We start from the raw sequence: 12,944 nt of genomic DNA on the forward strand, positions 1-12,944 counted from the left end.
AGATTTACGATCAACCTTATTTTTTTAATTCCAGTATTATTAACTATAATAAAGAACATTACGTTAAATTTTCCAAATTTATTAAAAAAAAATATGAAAATGTCTATAAATAACACAATAAGAATCAAAATATTTTAAAGTCATGCATATAAAATAAGCTAATATAAACCGCTGGTGAAAATTTTAAAAATATTCGATTATTTGTTTTTGAATTACAAAAAAATAACTAAATCGATTTTTTCGCAAACTGGTTTTTGCATACAAATTCTAGCTTTTCAAATTTAATTATAAGCAAATTTCACAAACAAAAAACCCATACACTATGGACAGGTTTCATTAAGAACACAATTACTTTTTTCATAAATAGCTAACACAACGTATCCAACAAGATATAAAAGTTATTAAATCAATTTTAATTAATAAGAATATTATCTTAATTCTTCGTAAATAAAAATTACACAAAGTTTACTGTCTTAAAGGTATTAAACAAATATTATTGTTATTTAATCCCCAACATTTATTTTGTTACTGTACTTTTCATAGAAAATATCACTTGAACATTGATTCGTGGAATCAGTATTACGGAATTCTAAAAGAATGGTACAGAGGTTAGTGTCCGGAATGCTGCGCCGATGTTCACTTTAGATCACAGTTTAAATTCTACTTAAACCCCTTTTGTATACACACAAACTACAAAATCGATTTCGTTGAATCTCTGTAATAAAAATTAGGATGACTAATTTAAGCACCGACAAACAATACAATCGAATTCCAGTATTAATAGGGCTGATTCTATATACATGGTAAATTATTGTCAGACGATACTGTTAAGTTTTTATTAAAACAATCCATAAATAAATTAATATTTTAATTAAGGCCAAAAATAAAAACCAATAAGTCACGAGGAGTTACTAATTCATATAATAACAGTTAGGGGCACTAGCACTATTTTCTAAAAATTGATTCGATCGATTACTACCATAAGTCCATAATAGCATAATATAAAACAAAACCACTGAGTAATAAACTATAGTGCACGAAGAACATTGTCTTTCACACTGTATTATTATTGAGTTGTTAAAAAGCTAACACATGGTTTAATAAGAATAACAAATGTTTTGAAAAGGGTACAAAAATGAACACTTCTTATCAATGTTTTACATAATGTGGCGGGTAACGCGCACATTGACAAATATCAAAAATTGATAAGCACATTATATCATCATTAGTCATTACGCGCATGCTGCGAATCACGACCTATATAATACATCACAACTACAGTATCTACAATATACGACATGTTGCATGTATTAAACATCCCGCGAAAATCATTCAAACTAAATTTAGTTTTCATACACCCCTGAATTCGTGATGTATAGAAGTAATAATATCGGTAACGAAAAAAACTAAAAACTATATAATACTAAATATAGACAAAAATTCATGAATCAAAGAAAATCAACGAGGCGGCGAAACAACTATAGATTGGAAAAGAGATGAAATATGCTATATACATATGCACCACATCGTCCATGCCGTTAATATAGTCAATACTGCAAGTATACAGGACTTTTTCATGACAACCGTAACTAGTTATTAGCCTTTATTAGGATGAAATCCGGCACACTAATATGAATACAAAACAGACACGATAGACAAGTCTATTCCAGATTTGGGTGTGGAATTCCAGTCGTTCGCGCGCGCAATGCGTGTGTTCTCGAATCATTTTTTTCCTCACTCTCACACGGTCTCTCTCTCTCATTTGTCACACGATGCCGCCTGATAATACATATACACTGTACTTATATATTGTTATATGGACTGCGATAACCACGCACTTTACAAAACCACACGGGTCTACACCATACAAATGAATATTGACTGTAAAAGGAAACGTCCGGTAGAGTAATGTTGCAGTAATGTACATGTGTGTATGTGTGTACGTGTACCGTGTACGTGAGTGAGTGTAGTATGTAAGCACATAGTCATCTAAACATCGTTGGTCACGACGTTTTAGTTTTCGTCTCCACTGTTACAGTCGGATACCGTGTATAAGTTTAGTCACCGTTGACGACGACGACGTCAACGCACATGCCCAGTTAATCTATCCCCACCAAAGACTACGACGCCGCCGCAATGGGAGAATGTAGTGAGGGATATATGACCATTACACTCCTACAGTATCCTAGTACATTATTCACCCGACATCATACAGGGTGATCGAAATTCTGTAAAAACAGTAGTGAAATAAAAAACAATATATGTAGTAGATATTATTACTTCAACCTTCCGACGTTCCTAACTCCACGTATATAAACAATAATGAAAAAAGCGTAATTTGTATACAAAAAAAAAAAAAATGATTTTTGGAAAATACAATATTAATTAGCTTATTTTATTACCTACAAACAAGACTAAATAGAAATGCCTTAATATAAATTCTACAAGGGTTTTTCGTGTAAAAGTGTAAAATGCAGCCAACGTAATGCTCAATGGAGAATAAAACTAGTAATTATTATTTATTACACATACAAGTATACAAAAGACGTGCATCGAATCAATAAACACAACGAATAATATGAATCTATTAACGACATGATTTAACATATTTCTGAAACTCCATGATAAAATACAACACCATTTTATTCCAAGAAAACTACTTATATTATAAAGGATGCCTTTGAAGTTTGAAAACGTGACATTCATAACACTCTGTATATTTCTAAATACCAAATACCGTGTCCTGTTGTTTGGGTCCCGTTGCATGGAATAGGACATGGCGTTTGTAAAGCCGTATGCCATAATAATAATAGCAGCAGTCGGTGTGTGCATTCACACAGATCGGCCGACGTACATCCGGCCGCAGGAAATGTGGTATGTTTTTATATTATGTAGAATATATTATATTATTTCATTTACCTAGAACGACATCTGAGGAATGACAAGGCAACTACAGAGTACAAGAACAATATTATTTTTGAATAATAAAAACGTTTAAATGTTTAAAGTTAAAATCCAGAAGAATCTAAAGAATCTATTATTATTTATCTGTATGCTTATAAATGTCTAATTTTATATAAACCCTTACACACACATAAAATATAATATTATCCTCCTCAAAACCTCCTTGAACAATATTTTATGTATTTCAAAGATTTTGTTTGCATATAGTTAAGTTATAACAAAGAAAAAATATTTTGTATTTATAGGCGATAACGTTAATTAATATGATAAATAACTAATTAATAAACCATCTGTTTTAAGAAAAAGACTAAAAACATAGTCAAATAAAAATATAGGTTTTGTTTTTAATACAGAAATATTATTATTTATGCATCATGAATAAAATTTTAAAATTAAAATATTGCAATTGACGCTCATATTTATAATTATTAATCAATCCGTGTTTTGTTTTACATTTTGCATTTACATAGATCTAAAATTATCAACCTATCTTACAAATACAATGTATTAAGACTAATAAAATACAGAATTGTATATACATAATATGTATTTTTTATATTATAAAAAAATGTATATAAAAATCAAAGGGAACAAACTTCAATATTGATCATTCAAAAGTAAGACAAAAATATAAATCATTTATTTTTATAAAAAGGAATTCGCTCATAATTTTGTTAATACTTTTATCTTCTATTACCATAATGCTTCTACTTCCATTAACTAATATCTAAACTCAAATGTCATTTATAAGGTATCAAACACAAACGGTGTTTGAAGACACATTCTCGGTGTTATTTTTTTATAGATAATCAAAAACCAGATAATATATATTTATATCATCGTATTCATATCATCCAACGATAACACGAAAAATTAGTACTAAAATGAAAATCTACATAAACCATAAAATACACAAGTAATATTTATACGTATTTTTTTTTAGAGGACAATTATTTTATAATATAGTAATTAATAATACTATATACATTTTGTGTGTAGTAATTATAATATACTGTATTCGCTGATCGTTATAATTCAACTAAAAATACTGTTATTAACTATATGAGAATATTTTGATTACACTAAACAACCTACACAACTATGCCACCTAATCGGAATACACTAAACATATTTTAAATCTTAACCAATCAATTATTGATAAAAATATCACATACACTATCAAAATAATACGAAAAATAATATTGTAATCAGAAAATCTATTTAAAGTAAAAAGTTTTTTAATACTTATATTAAGAATTTAAACAAATTCAACGCATTCGTCAAAATGGTGCTTAATAAGTACAATAAACTGTACTTATTAAGAATATTATAAATATTAAAAATGTAATACGATATAATATTGGTAGGTAATTTACCTCTTAGTATACATAATCGAAATGTTCAAAATAATATCTATACTATGAATTTTATAAAATATACTTATTTTTTTATTAAAAGGAAACTTAATATAAACATCCATGACCACCCACTAATTTTATCATAAATAAATGCGATGACCATAAACAAAACAGTTATGGGTTAGGCGCCGCCATCAAAGCAGACTAAATTAAAAAAACATGTGTGAATTCCAGTTATTCTATTTTAAATATTATTTTTTTTTACAAGCAACTATCAATTTAAGCTTAATTGTCAATTTTAAATTTTCGTCTACAAATTGATTTTTTATAAGGCCACTAAAAGTTTTCTTAATAACTAAAACATTTATAATATATAGGTATTGGGTATGTAAGTGTTTATAATATAATATTAATTAATTAAATAATAAATAAAAAAATATTGTATCAAAGAAAAAGAAACAAAATACCCTTTACACGCGCGAGTCATAAATGTGATATTAGAAGGTAATGATAAAAAAAGACTACAAATGTTCAAATGTCATCAACAGTAGCGTCAAATGGTTATTAGTTGTTTTCCTTGTTTAAAAAAATAGTGATAAATTCTTATAACTTCTAAATATAATTAAATGATCGTTTAGACTCAATTTCAATTTATGGAACTATCTCGATATTTTGTAGCATTTTTATGGCCAAAAAATGTCCACAGAAAAATACATCATTTTAAAGCCAATAAGAATAAAACATATACTTAGTCCTGAAATCACTTAAAGGTTAGGTAGAAAAATATTAAGTTTATACAAAAATACCAAATATTATGATTTTATTATGTTCGTTATACCTGACACAATGTAAATGGACATATAAATACCCACACTAGTTGTTATAGACTTATATTTGACAATTGATAAGGTAAAAAACTATTCATAACATAACATAATGCATATAAGATATAACACTGTACGCCCACCTTGACGTGTAGGTACTATCTGTCAAAATCATAAGAAATTTGAGCTCATAATACACAAGTATTACCCATAGAAGACGTCATAATACTTGAAGTTAATATTAATTAATAATTTTTATATAGCTTATTTTGTTAATTAGCTATATAGGTGCTGATTAGTATTATGTATAATCTTATATAGCCTCCATCCTTCCGCAGAGCCACCTTAGAGCAATATATAATTTTAATACCTCAATATCAATAAGGAGCTATTAAAACAACATATATTTCATGTATAATACCAAACGAATATGTGAAAGGTGCAGCCCTGGAGCAAAAGCTCCTTTTGAACCTATATTAATCCGATCCTGCCCTTCCGATTCATACATCCTTTGATGCTATCTCTAATTCCTGTATGTTATTATAGACGTTGTTTGTTCTTTAGAGACAAATTACTGAATTTTAAAAAGCAAGTGAATTTGTTCAACAATATTATCGAGTGTTTTGAGTATATTAGACTGACTAATTTATATGTACAATGGTATTAATAATAGAATACAACAATAAACACATATATACTGATTATTTAAATTAATTAAATTATTTACAATTATAAATAACTATATTTCTTAATCAATTTTGACTTAATTTAAATGTTGGCAGTCGAAATTATTCAATTTAGTAATTGAACACTTAACTATATATATTATTGATTTTTTTTAATATAACTTTTTTTGTATTTATTTATAATATATTTAATATTATAGTACAAAACGGGATGCAGAACAAAAATGAATTTCGAAGCAAAATTTAAATTTGCACGTGATCGTAATAATATAGTATAGGTTAATAATTATATTACAACTATTATTCAAGTATGAACGTACTCTTTTAAATTTCTAAAAAACTTTAAAGATTTGTATATTATTCATCTACAATCTAGGTTTATATTTTACGCAGATATGTGTAAATGCCATCAAATTTAATTATTTTAATACTTTAATCCTAAGAGAATTTTTACGTGTTACTATAACTAATAAACACTTATAAGCACTTATTCTATATGTAGGCCAATGAGCTATTGTATAAATATGATAAAAAAAAAAAAACGTGCCTATTTAAAAAATGTTATTTCTTAATTTTATGACGGAATTTTTTTACACAAATCTCGCAAACCACTCGAATTCATAACATCCCGATATACATACACATAAAGATAGTTATAAATCGATCCGTCTGCTGCCCTCTGGTAAAACTTTAAAATGGGTCATTCCGAACGAGTTTATAAAATAGGTAGGTATATTATTAAGAAAACAAATCGTATCTTTATCGGTATCTAATTCTTAAGCAAAATACCATACCAAAGTTCATACAATCAAACATTCAGGGATTTTATTTAAATATATAGTAACATTATTTTAACAGAAATGTATAAGTAAAAAAATCTATATAGATTAATAAATTTATTTAATAATATATTCAATAAACCAAAGAAAACGATAATGGCAAACTTTTTGAAGAACAGTCTATACACAGTCTATTGCAAAATATTGACGTTTGTAAAAATATTTGTCATTAACATAAATTCCAATAAAAGGATTTTAAAATGTCTTATTCCAAATCAGAATATTTCTCGAAGAATTTTAATAGCAATAAGTATTAAAATTTTGATAAGCAGAGCAGAGTAACAAAATGGGGTAACCACGAAATATGATGGTCTACTACTCAACTTATCAAAACTTTTAACACCAATAAATAATTAACTACTTGTTCAAATTTTGATTTTTATACATCGATATCTATTTTGATTTTTTTTTTACAACAACCTACTCGTATAAAATGAATCAAAAATTATTAATAATGTTTAATATTTAACTTTTTTGAATCAAGCATATTAACTATTTCTTCAGAATCAATATGTATCTCATGACACTAAAATATTCATCAGTGCACAATACTACGATGGTAAGAAACGAGTAACGATTCGTGCCCGCGATAAATAAATATACAATTATTTGATATTTCGGGGGGAGGGGGAGGCTTAGGCCTTAAACCTCTAGCTACAGTACTGGGAATCTGGTCTAGAGTTTTAATGAACGAAATTGATAAGGATATGTGTAACATAAGTGATAAATAAAACATTCTGTTTAAATTTAATCCCTGGGTATAAATACATAAAAGAAAAATATTATGGCGTAAGTTTAGATTTAATAAAGGATAATCGGGTTTAAATCTTATAAAATTATCACAGGTTGTTACAAACTTATATGAAAATGCTATCAAAGACGTGAAATCACCAATAATTTATAAGCCATCGTCACGCAGCTGTTTTATAGGACGCATACACATATTGTTTTCCATCTTATAAATCAATCTATAGTAAATTTAGTTATTATTAAATTTAATGGTAAGAATATTATAATTATCTAGGGCACTAGAGGATAAGAGGAATTAGAAAACTCGTAGAGAGTAAACCTTCATTGATCTTGAAATTTAAAAATTAGTTATTTTACCTATGTAAAATATTACTATTCTATAATGCCTAAAAGTCGCTTTAATTTAAATATGAATAAAAGCCTAAAGATACCCTAGATAATATTCTTATAATTAAATATTATAGTATGTCAACTCACCCGTATAATAGAATGGATTACGAAAAAATACGTCTGTAAAAAGGCGACGGAAAATGTGGACATACAACATTCTATTAAAAAATGACGAGACTAAATAAGGCGAAAATCCGTTGTAACAATAACTGAAAATAAAAGAATATTAATAGAAAAATATCGGAAATGTCTACTACTTCTATTTAACATAATATCGTAATAAATAACAATCTATATAAAAGATGACTCAGCTTCTCAAAACTATAGAGTACTAATTGCACAGATAAAACATATTTGGATTAACAAAATTTAATTAGACTGATGTCAACTAATTTGTATCTTAGTAGTAAGTTAACATAGGTTATTTTGAAAATAATTAATCACTAAATGTTGACATTTTTTTAATGAGACATGTTTATTTTAAAATAATAAGTAGGAACCTATACAAATTAAGAATCTGTTTAACGCAAACAAAATTGACTAATTAGCATAAATTAGGTGTTTAAAATTTAATTAAAGAAATAATTATACAAAAGTACAATAACCTCAATTCTATCTTAGAAAATATGACTATTATCTCAATACTCAGGATGTTTAATCATAACGTCATAAGTACAAGAGCTTATAAATAGGTAAAATTGAGAATCAAAGTAAGTAATAAGTAAATAAGTAATAGCTAAGTAAAATCCAAAGTAACAAATGTATCCTCAAATATATTAATTAAAATAGATAGATAATAAATACACCAATTAACAATTTTTAAAGGAATTTACTGGTCTGTTATCGTTATACCACAGGCTGTATAATTTATATTGCCCCATTAAGCATAGAAAAAATACTTATATACCTAGTTTTTAGTTTCAAATGTTTCAATACTTTTTGTACATTTATTGATAGAGACTAAAATCATCTGATATAATACAAGTATAAAATTTCAAAAGTAAATATAAATTTCCTCTAAAATAAAATATTAAATTCTGGATTAAATTCTAACTGATACACTCACATGTGTTATTTCTGTCTTATAAACATATAACATAGCAAATTGACCTATTATCAAAATTATAGTAAGTTAAGATTATTATTTATTATACCTATTTCATCAATTTTTAACCAATGAGTAAACATAATACTAAAATATAAAAATGTTCATAATTTGCTTAAGAAATTAAAATATCATGAAAAACTGTAAGCAAATTTGGTATGTTGTCCATTTATAAGATGGAGACCATTTTTTACAAGTGGTAAACATCCTTTTAAGCACAAAACATTAGATATATTAATTAAAACAATTGTGGTGAAAGACTAAACGTATAAATCTGAATAAACAAAAACTTGACAATGTAAAAATACGAACAAAGTAAACATATAAAAATATATTAACGGGTTTTATTAATGAAAAGTATGTTTCTTAATGCTTATTAACTGAATTTATATTTTTCAAATAGAATAACTACATAATAATTCTAAATAATATGAAGTAGATTGCCAGTCTCGGAACACATGGCAAATAGATTTAATAGTAATAGAACTCTAATGTGAACAGATACAAATTAGATGAATTTTATAACTTGCATAATATCAGATCATTAAAGAATTAAGAAAAAGTACAATTATTACAAATAATAATTTACAACTAAGTTTTGAATTGTATGATTACAGTTTACATAGTAATATCAGTTGTATAGTTTGTGACAAAATAATAATAGATATTAAACTAATACCAAATTAAAATTAACCATATGTACCTAGCTCAAGTATAATTAATAAATGTTAATAGAATTTTATTTTTTCATATTTTTCTTTAACCGATTTTATTCAGTTATTAAACAATTAATTATACAAACATAAAAATAATTAGGTAATTGGGTTTATAACCAAATTAAAAGTTTAATCCAAGTTTAATTATAAAATTGAACTGCCAAATGCTACTAAAGTAATGACAGAGGTAATATAAAATAAATAAATAACTGTTATGAGTTATACAAGTGTATGTTGTACAAATAAATATATAAATTTTAAAATTAATTTGAACTAAGTATACCTTGTTTCTTTTAAATCACCAATGCTAAAGGAACTAATTAGAGTGCCTCAAAACTGTCATAATTTATTGATGATTTTTTTTTTTATTTTATATGGCGATTTATTGATGATAAATATAATAGATACATCACATATGCATTTATATCATGATATATATCACAACTTTTCTACTGTTTTTTAACCATTTAAATTAAAAATACATTAATATTAACAAGTTTAAATATTCAACTAAGTACTCCTAAATTAATTTATTGTACAAGGAATCAACAAGGACTATCAAGCATTTATTTATTGAGTTAATAGATTTTCAACTTCCCTTGTTAACATAGCCCATGCAACAAATAAGGAGCTAGCTCTCATATTTAAACCATATTAAAAGATAATATAGTTAATTAAATAATATTAATAATTATGATTTAAATATCCATACTATAAATTAATGTTAGGCTTTAGAAACATAAAATTATATTTATTGGTACCTACACATGTAAGTTACAGACAATCAATTTTTTAACTATCCATAAAATGTGTTATTACCTACTCTAAACATGGGAGTAGATCAGACTCATTATTATTAATATAGTGTAGGTACTGCATAATTGATTTATTTTTTACTAATGCATTAAATGGAATATTGAAATTGCAATTGACAAATTAATTATTTTTGTTAAGAATTTAAATTATAGATCAGCGAGTAATATTCAGGGTAATGTTATGTTAAAAAATAATTATAAACAATTATTTAAATATTAAATTTAACAATTAATAATATGATAAATTTTAAGCTAACATGGGCACAATACAAATATTAATGAAGTTAAATATTTTATTATTCATTAGCTATATAGTTTATACATAATATACAATTTTGAAAACAAGACAATAAATAAGTAATAAGAATTCCAGAATAAGATTCCATAAAATGCAGTTAAACTGCTTATGTATTTTAAACAAGGTAATACTAGTTTTATATTGATGTTGTATAGTAAAAAGATAGATCTCACTAAATTATTATCTATAATTATTCAAAATAAATATTACAAATTACAACAAAATACATTTGCTTTAAAATGCAAATGTATTTTTAATTACCTAGTAGATAAAAACGAGAAAAGAAATATTCAGATACCTAGACACGTATATAATAGTAAAATACACAAATATATTTAAATAAAAAACAGAAACACTTAAACTTCACCCGAGCATCTTAATCATTAAATTAATAAGCAATAGGCCTAACTGATAGTGACCATATCGGACCATTTAGTTTTATCAAATAATAATATGATACGAGTAGACTTTGTGCTTTTAATAATGAACATTCAAACAAATGAGATTAAAACGGAGCAATAAAAAACATGAAAATGATAAAATAAAATAGCTAACAACAAACGAAGAAGTCATATTTCTGTACACCTCAAACACATATTTTAGGCCTATAGGGAAATCGGGGGTGGGCGACGACGACGGATGGTACAATCCATTGTACACATTTCGTGCTACAGAGGGGGTTGGCTAGATCGTACATAATACGGTGCGTTACAGTGCCCAGCCACAACTCCCAAGACACCACCTGAGAGACCCGATGCATGCGAAACCATCGGTGGGCTGTGCGCACACACATACCCGTAATACGCGCCCCATTTGCGACTCTCGGTTTTTGGCCGACGAAGCAGCTGCGCGGAACAAATTCATCGGCGTGGAACCTATCGAGCTTACCTTAGACGAAGACGAAACGTGGAGAGACCACCACACCGGCCGCCAGCTCGGAAGACGTTTTCGACGGGTTCACCAATCGTAATTGGAACAGACTAATTCGCACGTACAACACATCGCGCGCGTCGCCGCGGTCGGTCGGGCCGAGTGGAGAAAACGCACCGCGCGCGCACACACACTCACTCACACTATAGCACACACGCGCGCGCACAAACGGGTAACAACTACTATAACAACGCGATCACACGCGCTCGCACACACACACGTCCACAATAGATATTATAACTATTAAGTACTACAACACGGGCCCGCAAATCGGGCGACGAGTTAATCAGCGGAAAGAAAAAGCGGCACACGCACGCCCACCGCGCCAGTTGCGACTCGCGTCAGCGGACCGGACCACTTGAGGACGAGACGACTCGCGGTAGGGCCAAGTTCGGACGGGAACGTGAAAGCGATAAGTACGTCGACTGTCGGCGAGTACGGTGTGTACGCGACTCTCTGCCGAGTGCCAAGCGGAGAGATCGGCGTTCGGACGTGCGTACGGGCGGCGACGGCGGTAGTGCGTACGGTTTCCCGCCCACCCGCCCAGTGCTGCCACCCGACGGCCGTGTCGCGAACTAGGCGTGCTAAAGACTGATGACAATCGCGTGCGCGTTGCGAACCGCGTCGTACACGAACGCTACACATTCTGCCGAATTGTACCGCACCTCAAGACGGCGACTCCGCGAAATGTATGTCCGGACGGTTTACATTACTATTAGTGTATTACAATACATTGTGGTCATTAGAATCGACTAAACAAGCGATTATGTTTTATAGCCGTTTTAGGTCATTATAAACAATGAATTATGTTTCAAATAATATCTTTTTTGTTTATTATTGAACATAATATTATATGTACGATACTACGATGACACGATGTACCTAATACATTGAAATTGAGGTATTATATTTTACCAAAAACTTTATATCTAAACTGAATAGTGAAGTACTAAAGTTTAAAATTAAAATAGCAGGTAAAAATGTTTTGATGTTTTTTTTTACATCGATATATTTTAATAAATGTCGATACATCGACCACCGATGTTCAAAAAATGTCCGTCCGTCTAGGGACGATCTCCACGGATAGTCAATGTCGATAGTGACGTCACCGGAACGTTGCAACTAAGACCGCCACTGCGGGAGATCAGCCACAGTTAAAAGACCATAAATATTTACGATTTAAACCACCACCGTCAATACCAGCCAAAAACTGTGGAATTTACTTATTTAGTACCTATGTATACATACAAGTATTCAGTGTAATATCTA

At 28.5% G+C, this 12,944-nt stretch overlaps 1 protein-coding gene across 3 annotated transcripts in view; it reads right to left on the minus strand.

The window, feature by feature from the left end:
• The window catches only part of LOC113554867 (FERM, ARHGEF and pleckstrin domain-containing protein 1-like), a 34,131-nt gene extending 21,982 nt beyond the window's left edge, over positions 1 to 12,149 (minus strand). Inside the window, exon 1 of one of the 3 annotated variants that reach the window (XR_003405315.1) lies at positions 11,634 to 12,146. The gene's annotated coding sequence lies outside the window, so the exon portion shown is untranslated. Of the gene's footprint in view, positions 1 to 11,633 lie in introns of all 3 variants that reach the window. The other 2 variants (XM_026958941.1, XM_026958942.1) reach the window with 2 other exon arrangements.
• Between the last annotated feature and the right edge of the window lie 795 nt (positions 12,150 to 12,944).

The sequence above is a fragment of the Rhopalosiphum maidis genome, chromosome 2, assembly GCF_003676215.2.
Source record: "Rhopalosiphum maidis isolate BTI-1 chromosome 2, ASM367621v3, whole genome shotgun sequence".
Classification (NCBI taxonomy): Eukaryota; Metazoa; Arthropoda; class Insecta; order Hemiptera; family Aphididae; genus Rhopalosiphum; species Rhopalosiphum maidis.